Genomic DNA, 17,371 nt, shown 5'->3' with positions numbered 1-17,371 from the left:
ATACAACCGAATCACTGCTATATATCTGAAACTTAACATTGTAAATCAACTACACTTCAATAAAAATTTTTTTTAAATAAAGGAATTGGTCTGTAGTAGAGATAACACCATAACATTAAAGGGGAAAGAAGAGCATAAGTGTTTTTTAATATACAAAATGTTTAAACATCCTAGAGTGGTTCTCTGATGACCTGAGTCGTGGTTTTAGGTAATCCAAAAATCCTGGAATGTCTAAGGCCAAAACATTTCGTGTCCTCATTTGCACTGGCTGAGACTGGTGCTACTGTTGTTACCTCATGCAGGTGACTGTGGCTGCTGGTCTAATAGCAGTCCCTGGAGTCAGCTGTCCCTGTTCTGCAGTCAGCAGGCCCTCAAAAGGAGACACCATGTGAACTTGTGACCACTAGAGGCAGGAAACTTCACCAACCACATCCTCTTCAGAGCTGAGTCATGAGTTGTAAAGTGTCCTAAAAGAGAAGCAGGGTTCTTCCAGTTCAGGAGCTGCTGCCCTGGGATTATCCATGCAAGTCCATGGTGCTCTATAAAGGTCTACTGTCATTTTGAAAGTGGGGTCCTGTGAAAGTGGGCTACTCCCCTGAATAGACTGAATTTCTATATCCCTAGGGCCTTGACTGGCTTTACTCTTTTACCCTTCTGGAATCATGGTGAGAAACTAGCACATAACTGGGTTTTTCTGCTAGAAATTATCTTCTAGTGATAGGAAATGAAAATTTTCTTCTTAGGAAAGGTTTTTACATTAAAATACAAATTCTAGATGAATTAAGGATTATTTTAAAGTAAATATTGGTTATTTTATGCTTTTAAAAACCTGGATCAATTTAATATTAAATGCTCTGGTGTTTGGGGTTTTGTTTTGTTTTTGGCGTTTTTAGGGCCACACCTACAGCATATGGAGGCTCCCAGATCAGGGGTCAAATCGGACCTGTAGCTGCTGGCCCACACCATAGCCACAGCAACACAGAATCCAAGCTGCATCTGACCTACTCATGGCAACACGGATCCTTAACCCACTGAGCAAGGCCAGGGATCGAACCTGCATCCTCACGGATACTAGTCAGGTTCATTAACTGCTGAGCCGCTACGGGAACTCTGCTAATTCTGTTTTTAACATAAAGTCTGGGACTGCTAACAGAGTTGACAGAAAAATCTTAGACAAATGTTAAGAAAAATATCTTAAAAGTTTAAGTATCTTTACCCAAAGGGCATTTTAATAAACTTCTAGTTAAGAATATACAGTTGAGGGTTCCCATTGTGATTCAGTGGTAATGAACCCAACTAGGATCCATGAGGACTCGGTTCGATCCCTGGCCTCACTCTGTGGGTTAGGGATACGGCGTTGCCATGAGCTGTGGCATAGGTTGCAGACATGGCTCGGATCCTGTCTTGCTGTGGTGTAGGCTGGCAGCTGTAACTCCGATTTGACCCCTAGCCTGGGAGCTTCCATATGCTGTGGGTGTGGCCCTCAGACAAAAAAAAGAAAAAAAAAAAAAAGAAAGGAATATACAGTTGAATACTGATATTCAGAGAGGTATGTCCAGACATTCATGAATACAAAGCTATTTGGGTAGATACACGGCTTTCCTTCTCTTGGTACCCACATGAAGAAACAGCTTTGTACCATTTAGATTATATGTGAGCGACAAACCAGGTGCTCAGCTCCCTCACTAGCCCCAAATCCAACATTTTGTGCCACAACCAAATTACCACATTAAGGATCTTCAGGATCTCCCTTAAAGGGTCAGAAATGCTAAGATTAAATATGTTCCGACCATCTATTACATCTCCCAAATACAAGAAACAAGTCGATAGCTAGTGTCTAATGGCACTTCCATTCAAACCACAAGTGATCCCAGGATGACTGTTGGCCTCCATTTATTTAACATTCTGGAAAATCCAATTAATTTGTGCATTTCTCTGCTTCCTTGTTACAGGGGCTTTTCTGAAGCCCTAGGCCTTCTCTAAAGCCTGCTCAGTCTGTGTGAGCCTAAGGCACCAACTGAAGATGGTGGATAAATGTCCCAGCCTCTTGTGGGCATTTCTGGGATGGGCCACAGAAGTCCCTAGAATTCTGAAACTGCAAAATATAGTTCATGTCCTAATTTCCTGGGAGAGACCCATAACTGTCATCAGATATTCAAAGAAGTCTATTTCCCAAGAAAGAACTACTGGCAGAAAGGAAGCGTTAAAAGGAAAAACAACAGAATGTGAACACTAATTATTTCTGGTTGAAATTATTTTGGTTATTTATGGTGGAATTTTGAGCACATTTAATTGTTTTCTTTATACTTTTCTGTATTTTCAATAAGAAATAAGCATGAATTTAAAGACGTTAACTAGTGTGTTAACTAATAGCTCAATAAAATGTTTTGCCACCATTAAAAATGTTTTAAAAGAATTTAAAATAACATTGAAAGGGCTTATGACATAATTGAGGAAAAAACAGGATATAAGTTTTTTTGTTTTGTTTTGTTTTTTTAAGGCAGCAGGTGCAGCATATGGAAATTCCCAGGCTAAGGGTCAAATGGGAGCTACAGCTGTTGGCCCATGTCACAGCCACAGCAACGAAGGATACCAGCCACTTCTGGAACCTATCCCACAGCTCACGACAATGCTGGATCCTTAGCCCACTGAGCAAGGCCAGGGATCAAACCCACATCTTCTTGGATACTAGTTGGGTTTGTTACCACTGAGCCACAATGGGAACTCCTCAGGATATAAGATCATTTACAAAGTCTATGACCTCAACAGTGTAAATAATGCATGGAGAAAAAAACATGGAATGAATAGGTGTTTATAGGAAGGCTGCAGGATACAGGTTAATATACACAAATCAGTTGCTTTCCTATATACCAGCAATGAACAATTGGGATTTTTCTTTTTTTTTTTTGGTTGCACCTGTGGCATGCAGAAGTTCCCAGGCCAGGGATCGAACCCGTGCCACAGCAGCAATCCATCACAGCAGTGACAATGCCAGATCCTTAACCCTCTGAACCATAAGAAAACTCCAACAACTGGAATTTGAAAATAAAACAATGGGAGTTCCCGTTGTGGCTCAGCAGAAACGAATCTGACTAGTAGTATCCATGAAGATCCAGGTTCGATCCCTGGCTTCACTCAGTGGGTTAAGGATCCAGTGCTGCCGTGAGCTATGGTGTGGGTTGCAGATGCGGCTTGGATCTGGTGTTGCCGTGGCCGTGGCATAGGCCAGCGGCTAAAGCTCTGATTCAACCCCTAGCCTGGGAACTTCCATATGCCGTGAGTGCAGCCCTAAAAGGACCAAAAAAAAAAAAAAAAACAAACTAACAAAATGTGCACTAGATCTAAATGACGAAAACTATAAAACCAATGTAAGAAATGAAAAATCTCAATGAATGGAGAGAGAGTCCATATTCATGGATAGGAAGAGTCATATATTGTCAACAGTGACAATTCTTTCCAACTTAATCTATAGATTCCATACAATTCCAATCAAAATCCCAGCAAGTTAACTTTGTGGATATTGACAAACTGATTCTAAAGTTTATATGGAAAGGCAGAAGACCCAGGATAGCCAACACAATACTAAAGAACAAACCTGAGGACTGATACTGACTTCAACACTTAGTACAAATCTACAGTAGTCAAGACAGTATATGACACTGGTGAAGAAATAAATAGAACAGAATAGACACCCCAGAAATAGACCCATACACCTACAATGAACTGATCTTTGATGAAAGGAACAACAAGTCATTGGAGAAAGATTAGTCTTTTTTGACAAATGGTGTTGTTACAACTCTACATCCACATGCAAAAACAGGAATCTAGACATAGATCTTTACCTACCACAAAAAGTAACTCAAAAGAGATCACATACTTAATGCAAAACACCAAGCTATGTGACTTCTAGATAATAACATAAGAGAAAATCTAGATGACCTTGGGTTTGGAAATGAGCTTTAAGGTACATCAAAAGCACAAACCACGAAAGAAAAAAATTGATAAAGTAGACACTATCAAAATTGAAAACTTCTACTTTGTGAAGACACTTAAGAGAATAAAAAAGGAAGCCACATACCAGAAGAAAATATTGCAACACACATATATATTTGGTACCCAAAGGATACCAAGAACTGGTATCTGAAACAATATAAAGAATTCTTAAAACTAAACAATAACAAACACCCAATATAAAAATTGGCAGAAGATCTTAACAGATATCTCACCAAAAAAAGATATACAGATGGTAAATAAGCATATGAAAAGATGTCCAACATCGTACATCTTCAACTGCACATTAAAACCATGAGATCCCATGCTATGCATCTATTAGAATGGGCAAAAAATTTTAAATCAATGACACCAAATGTTGGTGAGGATTCAGAACAGCAGGAGCTGGTGAGAATGCAAAATGCCACAACTTTAGAAGACAGTTTGGCAGTTTCTTACAAAGGTAAACACACTCTTACTGTAAGATCCATCTCTGCCCACACAAAAATCTTGCACACCAATGTTTACAGCTGCTTTATCCATAATTGCCAAAAACTGGAAGCAACCAAGATATTCTTTAATAAGTGAATGGAAAACAAACTGTAGTACAGCCAGGCAATGGAATATTATTATTCAGTGCTAAAAAGAAATGATCTATCAAGGCACAAAAATCATGGAGGAAACAACTGCACACTGTAAGTGAAAGAAGCCAGGCTAGAAAGGCTACATACTATGTGATCCAACTATAAGACATCTTGGAAAAGTCAAAACTATATAGAGACAGTAAAAAGATCAGTGGTTGCCAGGATTTTGGAACATGTTTGAGGGAGAGGGGGAGGGTGGGGAGCAATGACTAGTGGAGCACAGGTTTAGGGCAATAAAACTATCATTTGATACTGTAATGGTGGATATAGGACATTATGCATTTGTCAAAACCTACAGAAATATACAACACACATGGTGAACCCATGGTTTACATCTTATATTAATAAATTATGGCCTTTAGTTAAAATAATGTATCAATATTAGTTTATTAATTGTAACAGTCACCACACTAAGGCAAGATGTTTTTTTGGCCATGCCCAGAGAGAATGTGGAAGTTCCTGGGGCCAAGGATCCAACCCACACCACTGCAGCGACCCAAGCCACAGGAGTAACAACGCCAGATTCTCAACCTGTTGAGCCACCAGAGACTTCACAGATATGGATAAGAGGGAAAACGTGTGTGTTGGAAGGAGGAGGATATTACATGGAAACTCAATGCAACTGCTGACAAAATTTTTCTGTACATCTAAAACTGTTCTAAAAAAGAAAGCCTCAGTGTTTTAAACGAATGGGGGAATCTCAAGAGAGAATAAAAAAGTTTGTATTGGTTATGAATAATTTTTCTCATTCTTACATTTGAATATATTTTCCAAATGTTTTTCAGTGGATCAGTTATTATAGAATCAGACAAAAATCAAGCCCTCAATTCTAAAAACCTATACTGAAAAGCATGAATGTTTTGAAAAACTCAAGTTAGTCGTTATGAGCAAATAGGCCCAATTTTTTCCAATAAAACACCAAAAGGAAGGTACAGATATTCGGACCCGTTTTCGAACGCTAGGTAATCCTAGCATTACCTGGAGAGGAGTCCTGGCCAGCAGGCCATGTGCGGGGACGCTGGCTTTCCTCTGTTCCGGACCGCAAAGGAGCCCTACCCCAGCAGCCCAAACTCTGCACATGCGTGGTGCGTTCCCATTTCCCTGGGCAAAGCTACACACAGCGCAGGTGCAGCCGCTGCCGGAAAGCAGCCGAGAGAGCTCCCTGCTCAACGTGTTATCCATCTGACTGACCTCAGGTTTGAGCAGCCTTCCCTCCAGCCCTAAGAACCTGCCTCTCGTAGCTTTAAATGAAAGCACACCATCAGGTGCTGTGCTTGTTTCTGACTCAAAAAGAGTCTCCTGGGTAACAAAAAACACGATTTGCCCGCTGACCCCTCTACGCAAGAGGGAAATCACTGAGCTCGGTGTGGTTTGAAATTCTCTGTAATACCACGTTCCTATGCGGACATCCCATGAGGGTAAGCCTTGAAGACTTTTGAATCGAAATGTCCTAGGTGGGCGGTTCTTAGCCAGGGTTTCACATCAGAACCACCAGGGGAACTTTTCCCAAGTGTACAAGCCTGCCCCCAGCCTTGACCTAGCACATCATAGGCTCCCAGGAAGCTGGGCATGGGTATTTTGAGGGTGCTCCCCTGTTAGGTCTGGTGTTTGCTGCTGCTTAGGAAACACTGTAAGGTGGCATGATCATAGTCAAGGCTATTTGAGGCTCGTCCCACTTCTACTCCTCTTTTGGTTCAGTGGGGAGCTTACCAGTGTGCTGAGGAACCGAGCAGGTTCCAGGAACCAACTCTTGTGCATTAGGTTCTCGTCATCTGTGCCTTTGCTGACCGCATCCTTGATTCCTAAAGCCAGTCTAGGAGACAAAAAATGCAAATGTCTAACAGTAATTAATCTTGCTTGGCAGCCCAGCTTGTAGCAACCTCATCCTGGGGCTCCCAGGCTCCATGCAGCTCCACCAGGGCTTTCTGCAGACCTCCCTTGAGGAGCGGGCTCCTCAGATCCAGAAGAACATGGAGGGAAGGGAACGCAGGGAAATACGCACTAGGGAGAAGGGAACGCGCCATTGTCAGAAGGCAAGTGGTGTTACAGAAATTTGGGTGAAGCTATTGATGCCTCTTAAGAGCAGTTACCACAAGAAGACTGTCTGCATTAGAGACATCAATATCTAATTGCAGGAGCTGACCTGCTAACCTCAGAGTTAACCCAGTCATGTGGGTTTTACTAAGAGCTGTAGCCTCTGCTGGGCACTGGAATGATGATGAAAAGGAGAAGCAGAAGAAGAACAGGAAAGACCTGGTTTCCCTGGGCAGAGTAGGGATGAACTGGGGGGCGCCCCTGCTCTCAGCTCAGAGTGCCGGCCTGAGCTGGGGTTTTCCAGGGATAGAGGCTGAAAGCAGCACCTTGGTTATCAACTGGATCTAGCTGTTTAGTTGACAACTCCCATCAGAGATGGGTTTGTCCGGGTCATATAAATGGGGCCATATTCTTCAGGCAGACTCTGGGGCCTGACAGACACATATTTTGGGGAGCCTACATAAGGTCTCACCAAGAAGGCAAAAAAACTTCTGTGAAGATGGCCATGCTGCCATTTCTTAAGTGATACTGGTCAAACTCTAAGTTTTGGATGAACACAACACCAAACAGAAATCATCTCTTCCATAAAAGCAGCTCATTAATCCTAATAGAATGGTCTGAGTTCCCAGTGTGGCACAGCAGAAACGAAATCTGACAAGGAACCAGGAGGTTGCCGGTTCGATCCCTGGCCTCACTCATTGGGTTAAGGATCTGCGTTGCCATGAGCTGTGGTATAGGTGGTAGACATGACTCGGATCTGGTGTTCCTCATGGAATGTCTGTAGAGACTGCAGGGTGATGGGGTGGAGGCCACCAGCTTCTCTGGGCCTCTGGTCCTGCAGCCACCTGAGAAAATGTGCTTCAAGAGGGACCAGGGGAGGAGTGCTGTGGGGCAAGGGCCCCGTGATTGTGTCATCTCCTGTCAGGGTAGGGAAAAGTTCTCGCTGTTCACTTTGATCAGCAAAGATTTTTGAGCCCCACCTACAAGACAGACCCTGCTTTGGGGCCTGGGGACTCAGTGATGAACAGGCACACAGGTTAAGTCTCTCTGAGGACTCAGGATTTGGGCTCTTAGACCTCTTGCAGAGTATTTCCTCCAAGTGAGCTGTCACTGAGAGATCTGGGGCAGGTTGCATCCTGTCTGCATCCAGCAGGGCAGGGTTTGCCCCTTCACAGGAGCAGATTGAGCACGAGCTGTCCTGTGCAAAACCAGCCTCCAGGCCTCCTTCCCAGCAAGCTCTGTTAGAGGCACCCCAGCCACCTGCCCAGGATTGGTGAGAGGACGCCTTTAACAACTCCAAATTATAACAGGCTAGGACACTCTCCTGCCGCAGACTATGTAGAGATCCCTTCTGGGTTTGCTCCTTCCTTTCTTTCTTCTTTTTTCTTTCTCTGTGTTCTTAAAAAAAAACAACTGTCACTGTAAAACAGGGTATTATGCAGCTTATTCTAAAGCAGGAAGGGCCGCAGGTGCTCACGGATGATTTCATGTTTCTGCAAAACCCCTTACACAGCCTCCCTTACACAGGGGAGGAGGGGCTGTCCTGGGAGGCAGCTAATAGCCACATGAACCCCTGTCCAGGCACTTAACATCGGACAACGCAGCAAAACTGGGAGTGGGGAGATTCCTGCTGAAGTCATGGCCAATGTTGCCAAAATAGCGGCTGCTTCTGTACACTGGCACCGATGCCAAATAGAAATGCGGAGACAGAGTTGGAGGAAACAGAAAAAGTAGCTTTAATTGCCAGGCGAGGAGGGGATTACAGCAGGCTAGTATCTCAAGGACTGTGTGCCCCCGCCACCCCTTTGGAGGGGGTAGGGAGGAGTCTTACAATGTTGGAGGAACAGGGTGTGATCAGCTCGGGGACATTTTCCTGATTGGCAGGTGGTGAGGTAATTGGGAGTCATTCTGGTTTCAACAGGTCTGGGGTCTATGTGCTTGTGGGCAGCACATAGTTGACTTCTTGTCGCCTGCAAAAGAGCTCCAAGGACATGGCTCAGAATATTATCTGTAGTCTGAAGAACTAAAGGTCCTTGACTTTTTGAATGGCTAAATTATTATTATTACCATTTTCATTTTTCTCTGTATTTTTCTCACTTCTCTGATTTTTTTTTTTTTTTTTGGTCTTTTGTCTTTTTAGGGCCACACCCACGGCATATGGAGGGATCTAATCGGAGCTGTAGCTGCCGACCTACGCCACAGCCACAGCAGCACTGAATCCAAGCAGCGTCTGCAACCTACACCACAGCTCATGGCAACGCTGGATCCTTAACCCACTGAGCGAGGTCAGGGATCAAACCCAAAACCATATGGTTCCTAGTCATATGTGTTTCCACTGCGCCACAATGGGAACTCCTCACTTCTCTGATCAAATTGGTTCTTTGACTGAGGTTTTTCTATAGATAATAAGGCAAGCAAGCGGAGGACATGAGCAGGGGTCCACTCTGGGAAGTCACCACAGGATTCAGCTCAGTTACACCAACAGCTCCCAAAGGCTGCAGACCGGCATCAAAATCCCAGCTCTGCACTTGCTCCATTTCAAACCAGGCCTCAAGGAGACCGAGGTGACAAAGACACTGACTAGAGAGGTGGAAAGGGCCACCTGTATCCCCAGGCTTCCGTCCCTGACTCAAGTGCCAGGGACTTCAACTCTCCAACAAAGAGCCTCATTCAGTTCTCAATCCACAGCTGAGTACTTTACAGCCTGGGTTTTCTCCTCTTGAACAGGATATAAGGATCCATGTCCAAGGGATGCAATGAGAATTAAATGCCATGACACGTTTAAAGTGCTGAAAAGAACAGTATTGCTGTCTATCAGCAGGGGCTGGTGGAGCTCTTCCAGAATGGCTCTTCAATGCTTTCAAGTTTCGAAAGCATCCTGACCTTCCAGAACGTGACTTCCTGAGAACATTTTCACGCAAGGGGCAGGGTCAGTGAGGCAGAAGCCAGCCTCAGTTACAAAGCCTCCCTCCCCAGCCAGAGCTGAGCAGGCGTGGCCTTGTGTAATCAGCATAAGGCTTGTGGTTCAGCCTGGGAGCCAAATTCGGCTTCTTTGTGGGTGAAGAGGTTCTTTCCTAGGCCCTCCATGGCTGCTTTCCCATGACACACGAAGGCTGGTCCCGGGCCCTCAGGATAACTGCTGCCCTGATGAGCACCTTGTCTTGCTGGAGGAGCACACAAGATGGCATCAGGAAGCAAGCGGCTTCCAACCCTCCCAGGAACCAAAAGAGCCCCCTGGAGCTCTGAGGGGAAGCGGGTCTCGGTTGTCTACCACTCCCTGTGCCCCTCTCCCCCCTCACCCTGGCCTGCAGAGCCCTCACGAGCCCCCGCACAGAGCGGGGAGGCCCCGGGCCTGCACCCACAGCCTGCCTTCCCAGCGACTCCTCACCCGGGGTGTCCCAGGGACCTGGGCGGAGTCGGTGGAAGGGGGCCAGAGGATAGGTGGCTCACCCAGGGAACGTGTGAGTCAAGACCAGCTGGGAGGGAGGGGCAGACGTCAAAGCGCCCCAAGGCCCAGAAGAAAGGGGAGGAGAGCTGGGGAACTTCTGTGCCGCTGGGCCGAGCCAGCAGGCCCTGAAGAGAGTCGCCCCTACAGACGGTCTGGGGCTCTTTCACTCCCCCCCTTCACACCCTTGTTGAACAAGTATGGCCGCTTAAAGCCTACCTGTGCAGGAGGATTTTTGTAACTTCCCAGTGGCTTTTGTTACCGGTGTAAAACTACACAGGTCAGCTACAAACCAGCTTGCTTATCAGGTGACTAGGGCCAGGAAGATTGCAGGCCTTGGGGTGGGGAAATCCTATCTTGCATGGCTTCCTTCCTTCCTCCCTCTGACTGGGCCCCAGAGGGGTGGGGAGGCCTTGCTGGACCTGGCACCCAGGCAACTGGGCTCCCAGCCAAGTGTCCAGAGGACACCCTTCCTGCCATCTGGGTCCTTCTCATCTTCCTGGGGCACAGGGAACATGAAGCTCCTGCTCTGGAGTCTAAGTGGAAAACACCTGCATTTCCAAGGCCTCCAAAGACCCTGCTTTAATGTAGCCTGGCTTCCTGGGAGGAGCTGAGGAAGAACATTGGTCAGCTTGTCCTGCTGGCAAGATTCTTAACACCAAGGATTGAACAGGAGGCTCTATGTGAAGGTGCCAGCACCCAGCAGGTGCCCAGGGACGTTCTTCCTCAAGCCCCCAGGCCCAGCAAAGCACTATGTTCATCAGTATTAATCCAGCCTGAGAGTGTCTACACCTGAGCTTTCATAGTGCCTTCAGTTTAAAATCTTGAGGAGCTCCCTGGTGGCTCAGTGATTAAGGACCTGGCATTGTCACCCCTATGAGGCAGGTTCGATCCCTGGCCTAGGGGAGCAAACAGCTGCATGCCAGGTGTGGCCCCGCCAAAACTAAAACAACTTAAAAATAAAAAATAAAAGGAGTTCCTGTTGTGGCTCAGCGGAAAACGAATCTGACTAGCATCCGTGAGGACACAGGTTTGATCCTTGCCCTCGTTCATTTGGTCAAGGGTCCAGCATTGCTGTGAGCTGTGATGTAGGCTGCAGATGCATCTCGGATCTGGCGTGGCTGTGGCTGTAGGCCAAGGGATACAGCTCTGATTGGACCCCTAGCTAGGGAGCCTCCGTATGCCTCAGGTGTGGCCCTAAAAAGAGCAAAAAACCCCACAAAACCCCAAAACAAAACCTTGATATGCTTGTGGAACACTGCTTAATTTGTTTACACCGACGCGACCCATTTTTTTTCAGGTTCTCAGCCTATTGTGGAAGGTTGTTGGACCTCCTTTATATGCAGAAAGCAGGTCTGTCTTCTTTCATTTCATCATGGCCTCTCCATCCCCATCCAGTCCACACACCTGCTAAGCCCCTAGTCACACCAGTTCCCAAGATGCAAGAATAAAGAGAAAGGTCAGAGCCCAGGGTCCCTGTTCCCTTCCGCCTGGAGTTGCTCAGTTGCCGTTGCCCACTGCCTTCCCGTCAGGGCCTGGCCAGTGCCCCTGGGGGCAGCTGAGGCGCAGGAGGTCCTCATCTTACTCTGCAGCCTGGTTGGGAATTTTCCATTTTACTCTGCAGCCTGGTTGGCTCCTCCTTAGATTGTTATCCTGCCACTGACACAGGCTTGGGTTGGGCAAGCTTTCCTGCAGGTCAGCGCAGGTGGCAGCACCACCCCCTGGACCCGCTCAGGCCCAGGCTTCCCTCTGCAGCTCAGAAGGGCAGAGGAGGGGTTCAGGGCTCCAGATCCCCCCCCAGGCCAGCCTCTGCCCGGGCTTGTTTCCTCTTGGCCTTCTGCTCTCCACTTCCTTCAGCTTTCCCTCTGGGCGGCTCCCAGCTCTTCACAAAACCCCCTCCAGGAAATTTGCCTGTTGCCACAAAATAATGCAAATGTGCCCCTGGGGCTGCCCAGGCGACAGCAGCCTTCATCTCCCAGCAACGTGGAGACGTGGAAACGGAGGACGAGGCAGGCTGGCTCTGCTCAGTGCCTCTCTCCAGCCACCCAACGGGGACAAGAACAAGCTGCAGCCACAGCAGGGCCTCGGGAACCACACAAAGCCTTGGCACGTTGTGTCTGAAGGGACAAAGTTCAACCCAAAGAAAGGCCACACAAGACCCTCAGATGTTGCCAGGCCCTTTGTGTCTGTTTAATGTCTAAAAATGATCTGTATAAAGTTTGTGTTCCTGTTTAGCATTTTTTTTTTCTTTTTTGGCCGCACCCTTGGCCATATTGGAAGCTCCTGGGCCAGGGATCAAATCTGAGCCTCGTCTGAGTTCTACACCACAGCTGGGGCAATGTCAGCTCCTTAACCCACTGTGCTGGGCCAGGGATAGAACCAGCAATGCCACGGAGATGCGCCAGATCATTGACCCACCAGGCGCCACAGCTGGAATCCAAGTTTAGCATTTGTTCATCTCTGTTTATCTAATTCAAACTCCTTGCCCCATCTGGAGCAGAAAGGAGGACATGTGGATAGCTGCCTCCAAGCCCCACCGTCCTGGGAGTGACAAATGTGGGGTCCCAAAGAAGGGCAATGAATCCTGGCTGTGTGGCGTCTGGGGGGCCGGGCCCTGGCCTCCGTCTGCCCCTTGCTCATAGCGGCCTGAGGTCCTGGGACAAGGAACTTGTACCCACACAAAGGTCCACTGCAATGCCTGGCCAGCCGTGCCCCCGGTGGCACAGGGCAGGGGGCAGGGTGACAGTGAGGCCCCACAGGTGGGCTTGGGGCTGCCACCTCCAGAGAAGAATGGGGACGGGGGGGGAGGGGGCTGTGCATAGTGACCAGGGCAGATGGAGTGACGCCCCAAAGCTTTCAGTCACCAGACCCCTGCAGTTCTTCCCATCCCTCTCCTCACCACCGAGAGTGCTCTCTGGACTGAGGGGCTGAGGAGAAGTTCACTGGTCCCCAGCTCTTGCTGCTTATGGGATGAAGCCACAATTGCTCAGGAGGGGAGTGTAATCCTAGGAGCTCCCAAAGAATGAGAGGTGACTGGGACCCTCACTGCCACTGTGCACCAGGCCCTCAGACCAGTGCCTCAAATAAACACTACCCCCGTTGACCCTCAAGAGCACTCCTATGAGTTAGGCACTTTCGTGCCTGACAGATGGGCTTCTGAGGCTCAGAGAGCTTGGCAGCATGCCCAAGGTCGCACAGGTGGTAGGTGGTGATTCAAAGCCAGGTCTGCTTGGAGTTCCATGGCTGTGGAGTCTTTCCTGGGTACAGGGCTGATGTCGACCAGAACTTGTATCCCCTACCCTATGAAAGCAGCATAGTTCCTCCACATTCTCACCCAACTCCAAACTCTAGGTCCCTCCAGGTCCCATGGCATCTTTGCACCTATAAAGGGAGCCCAGGACCCCCTTGAGGCCCCTAGAAGACAGGTATTTGAAAGCACAGCTTTCTGGATCAGCCTGCGACGGGCTGGGTAAGAAGAGTAGAGCAGCAAGGCTGTCCCGCTTTCATGCGGAGCCTCTAGATCAGGGTGATGCCCAAAGGAGGTAGACAGCCTACGAACAAGCAAGACAGTAACTTCGCTTGGTGACTTCAAGGAAGAATTGGCCTCGTGTTGGATGGTATCATTGAGCTATGTTTATTCATACGTGGCTTTCCCAAGCCAGGGACCACGAGGGCGTTAGGGGTCTGGGGACCAACCTGTAGGCCTCTCTGCCTTCAGGCAGTACCACCCATCCCATCTCCTACCCCAGCCTGTAGGGGCTGGAAGGCTCCAGGCCAGGGCTAGGATTGGGGCTGGAAAGGAGAGAGAATTATCTGGGCAAAATCTCCGCCTCCCACAATGGATACTGCGATCCTGGTGCAGTTTGGCAAGTCTTAACACAGGCCTGGTGTGCCTAGCCTCTCAGCAAGGGCCTTGGGGCAGCCCCACAGAAGGGGAACCCCCCCTACCCCTGGGCTGCAGGTCAGGACCCAGGAGACAGGTCACAGGGGAGGATGAATCTTAATGAAGGCCTGAAAGTGTGTGCGCTAAAGCCCACCTGCCCCAGACAAGCACGGTGTGCCTCTACTCTGACCGCCTCTGAGCCTGGAGAGGGGGCTGGTGGGGGGCAACGTCCTCAATCTGCCTGAGGTTTCCCCGGGGACCTCCCATAATCCTCTTCTGCCCTTTCTCCCCACCCGGGCTGCTCAGCCCTGCCTGCCGCATCTGTGGCCTAACAGTTGTGGGGGTGGGCAGAGACCAGCCCGGATGCCTCCAGCTTCTTAGCAGCTGTGAGCTCTCTCTGATGCCTGCTGGTTTCAAGCCTTTTCTTCTGGAATGTTCATCTTTGTCCACTGACAACACCTCCATCGACTGGGAGTGCCGAGAGGCCAAGAACTTCCAAGGAGGCAGAATGCCTTGGATCCCCAGACGGGAGGCCACCACAAACCCTCACCTGTGCTTTGTTTAGGCCGTTTTTCTGGTGGAAAAAAAAACATTATTGAGAGATGCGGGAGGGCCCTCGAGACTCTAGGGGCGCCTTTATTTGCCTGTTGGAACACAGTTGGAGCTGGTGGGGATTGCCAGGGAGAAGAGGTCCCCCCTTCTGAGACTTCATGGCAGAGTAGGGTGCGGAGCTGTTGTGGACGACAGTCCTGGGCTCTCCGGAGCTGCCATGCCCCACAGGGAGCCGCTAGTCCCCACCTCCCCAGTGGCTCCTGTACTGTGCACGTAGCCCCATTTTCCAGGACTCTGGACCCCCCCCGCTGGCTGGGGTGCTTGTTAACATGGCACAACCCTGGGTCACCCTTGACATTCTGCTCACAGAGGAGAGGAAGGACAGGGAACCTTGCTATCAGGCCTCTCTGTCCCCGGTGACTCTTGTTTCTCAATTTAAGAACCTTTGTGCTCAGGCCAGACCCCCACCAGGGGCAGCGCTGCACAAAGAGCCCTTTTCCTCCTCCAGCGCAGCTCCCAGCCCCCAGGCTGTGGTGTTAACGCCCGACCTTCAGGAACAGCAGCATTTCTCAGCCTCTTGGTGCCCTCTGCGAAGCGGAGCAATGAGTGGCCAGGCCAAGAAGCTGCCTGTCCCGGCAGGAGCTGCTCCCCAGAGCCCTCCTGCCTGGACCTTGCCCTGTGGGCCTCTGGCCAGGGTGACAGCATGGGAAAACCCCATGGGAGCCACAGAGGCGGAGGTGGGGAGGTGCCACCAGGGCTGGGAATGCGGCTGCCCGGGGGCGGAGGCCTCAGCCTCCCCCCGCCACCGGGTGTCCACTGCGCCCCATTCCAGCGCGCCCACCTCCTCCTGTTTCCTCCTGGGCGCTCTGAGCCAGGGAGGCCTCCCCCACCCCCGCCCCAGGCAGCCTACAAATTTGAATTCATCTTTCAAAACCAACCTCAGGCACAGGGAACCAGAGTTGAGATTTTGTAATAACCTGTAAAGGAAGAGAATCCGAAAAAATATACATGTGTGTATAACTGAATCACTCTGCTGTACCCCTGAAACCAAAACGACATTCAATATAAATCAACTCTACGTCAATTAAAATAAAATAAAGCCACCAACCTCAGCTCCCTCAGCTTTTCTATGAATTCTCGTGCCCCTCTGAGCACTGATGTCCCCTTCCTGTGGTCCCCGAGAGGAAGCACATCCCTCATGTCCCCCGCCTCCCCCGTCAGCAGGCAGAGCGCCCTGTAGGCCTCGCCTCAGTGAGCAGCCGCAACTGGGAGCAGGTGTGCAGGGAAGCTGGTTCTTAATTGGGCTTGTGGTCTGGACGTGGTTCAAGGTTTCTTGTTCCTCTGACAAGGATTTGGGTGGGTTTCTATTATCTCATAGCAGTGGTGAAGCAAGACCAGCTCAGTGACACCTTCAACACTCCGACTAAGCCCATTAGTCTCCGGCTTTGGCTGGTTCCTCCCTAAGGCTTATTGTCATTTGCAATTCTTTCTTTTTTTTTTTTTTTGCTTTTGCTTTTGAAGGCTGCACTTGCGGCACATGGAGATTCCCAGACTAGGGTTCCAATCGGAGCTACAGCGGCCGGCCAACACCACAGCCACAGCAACACCAGATCCGAGGTTTGTCTGCGACCTACACCACAGCTCAGGGCTATGTTGGATCCTTAACCCACTGAGCAAGGCCAGGGCTCAAACCCACAACCTTGTGGTTCCTAGTCGCATTCATTTCTGCTGCGCCATGACAGGAAACAAATTTTTGTGTTTGTTTTCTTGGTCTTTTGATGGGTCTTGCCCACTAGAACATGAGTTGAGGACAGGGTGTATTTGCTTCCCTACCGTCTTCACACGAAGCTGAGTGAGACCCAGGAAGTGTTCACTAAGTGTTGGCTGACTCAGTAAATCGGGCTTTCAGGTGAGTGTGTGTAAATCTAAACATGCTTGTGAATTGTGTAAGGATAGGTATGAAATTAAATCATTGGTCCTGCCTCAGTGGACTCATTTGACAGGTAAGTGAGCCTCATGGTTTATATTTTTCAGATCAATGCAGGTACCACACTGACTCCTGGCCTCACTTCCGCAGGCTCATGCCTCATTCCAATTCTATGGGACTCAAGTGACTTGGGATGAAATATGAATGTTTTGGACGTGACCCTGCCACAGTGGCATAAGTTAGCACACAGTCAGGGGAGGATATGGAAGCAAACAGCTGGGGAGGATGAGAGAGTCTGGGTTCTTTCCCTCGGGCTATTCTGCCAACCTGCTGCTCACCTCCCAAGCTGGGACCTCACCTCAGGAGCCTGAAGCACTGATGACCAGCCAGATGTGCAGTCCTGAGAGGGTCACCCTAGCCTGGGGGAAAGGGCTCCCCAGGCCCAGTAGCGGCCCCAGTGCCCAGGGCTCAAGTCTGATGAAGAACCGCCTCTGACCCTGGCCCCGGGCACTGGGCACCAGGCACCGGCCCGCACAGGGCCTCAGAGTGCTTTGGGAAAAGGTGACCTGTCGTCCAGATGGTCACAGGCCAGCACAAGCTGGGGTAGCTCCACTTCCACCTCAGCCCAAACCTGCACAGCTGTACACAGCAGCCCGGACCCCAGGAAAGTCCCCAGGATTTGTAGGAAAAGGAAAAGCATCTCCAGCAGGTCCTTCTCTGGGCCTTCCCCAAGCGTTCCACCCCATCTGGCTCCACCATGTCCCAGCTTTGCAGATCTTGGGTCACTGACCCCCTCAGCAGGACCCTGGGCCCGGACCCTGGAGCAGGGTGAGAGCTGCCCCACAGCCAAGGGCCCAACGATACTAAGTGGGTTCTTCGTTGGAGCCAGTGATTGG

The 17,371-nt window shown here is 49.4% G+C and overlaps 1 long non-coding RNA gene across 1 annotated transcript; it reads right to left on the bottom strand.

Annotated features, from left to right (window-relative positions):
• Window positions 1-299: 299 nt before the first annotated feature.
• LOC146401663 (uncharacterized) lies at window positions 300-15,789 on the bottom strand. The gene is made up of 3 exons (XR_014810691.1): window positions 15,657-15,789; window positions 6,345-6,447; window positions 300-467 (listed from the first exon to the last, which is right to left on the bottom strand). It is a non-coding gene; the product is annotated as an uncharacterized LOC146401663 (long non-coding RNA).
• Window positions 15,790-17,371: the final 1,582 nt, after the last annotated feature.

Source organism: Sus scrofa, chromosome 7, assembly GCF_054392235.1.
Source record: "Sus scrofa isolate SSC_HxYL_T2T_F1_AM1 chromosome 7, Sscrofa_HxYL_maternal_Yorkshire_Landrace_v2.0, whole genome shotgun sequence".
Lineage (NCBI taxonomy): Eukaryota > Metazoa > Chordata > Mammalia > Artiodactyla > Suidae > Sus > Sus scrofa.
This window is presented reverse-complemented; position numbering and strand designations above follow the sequence as displayed.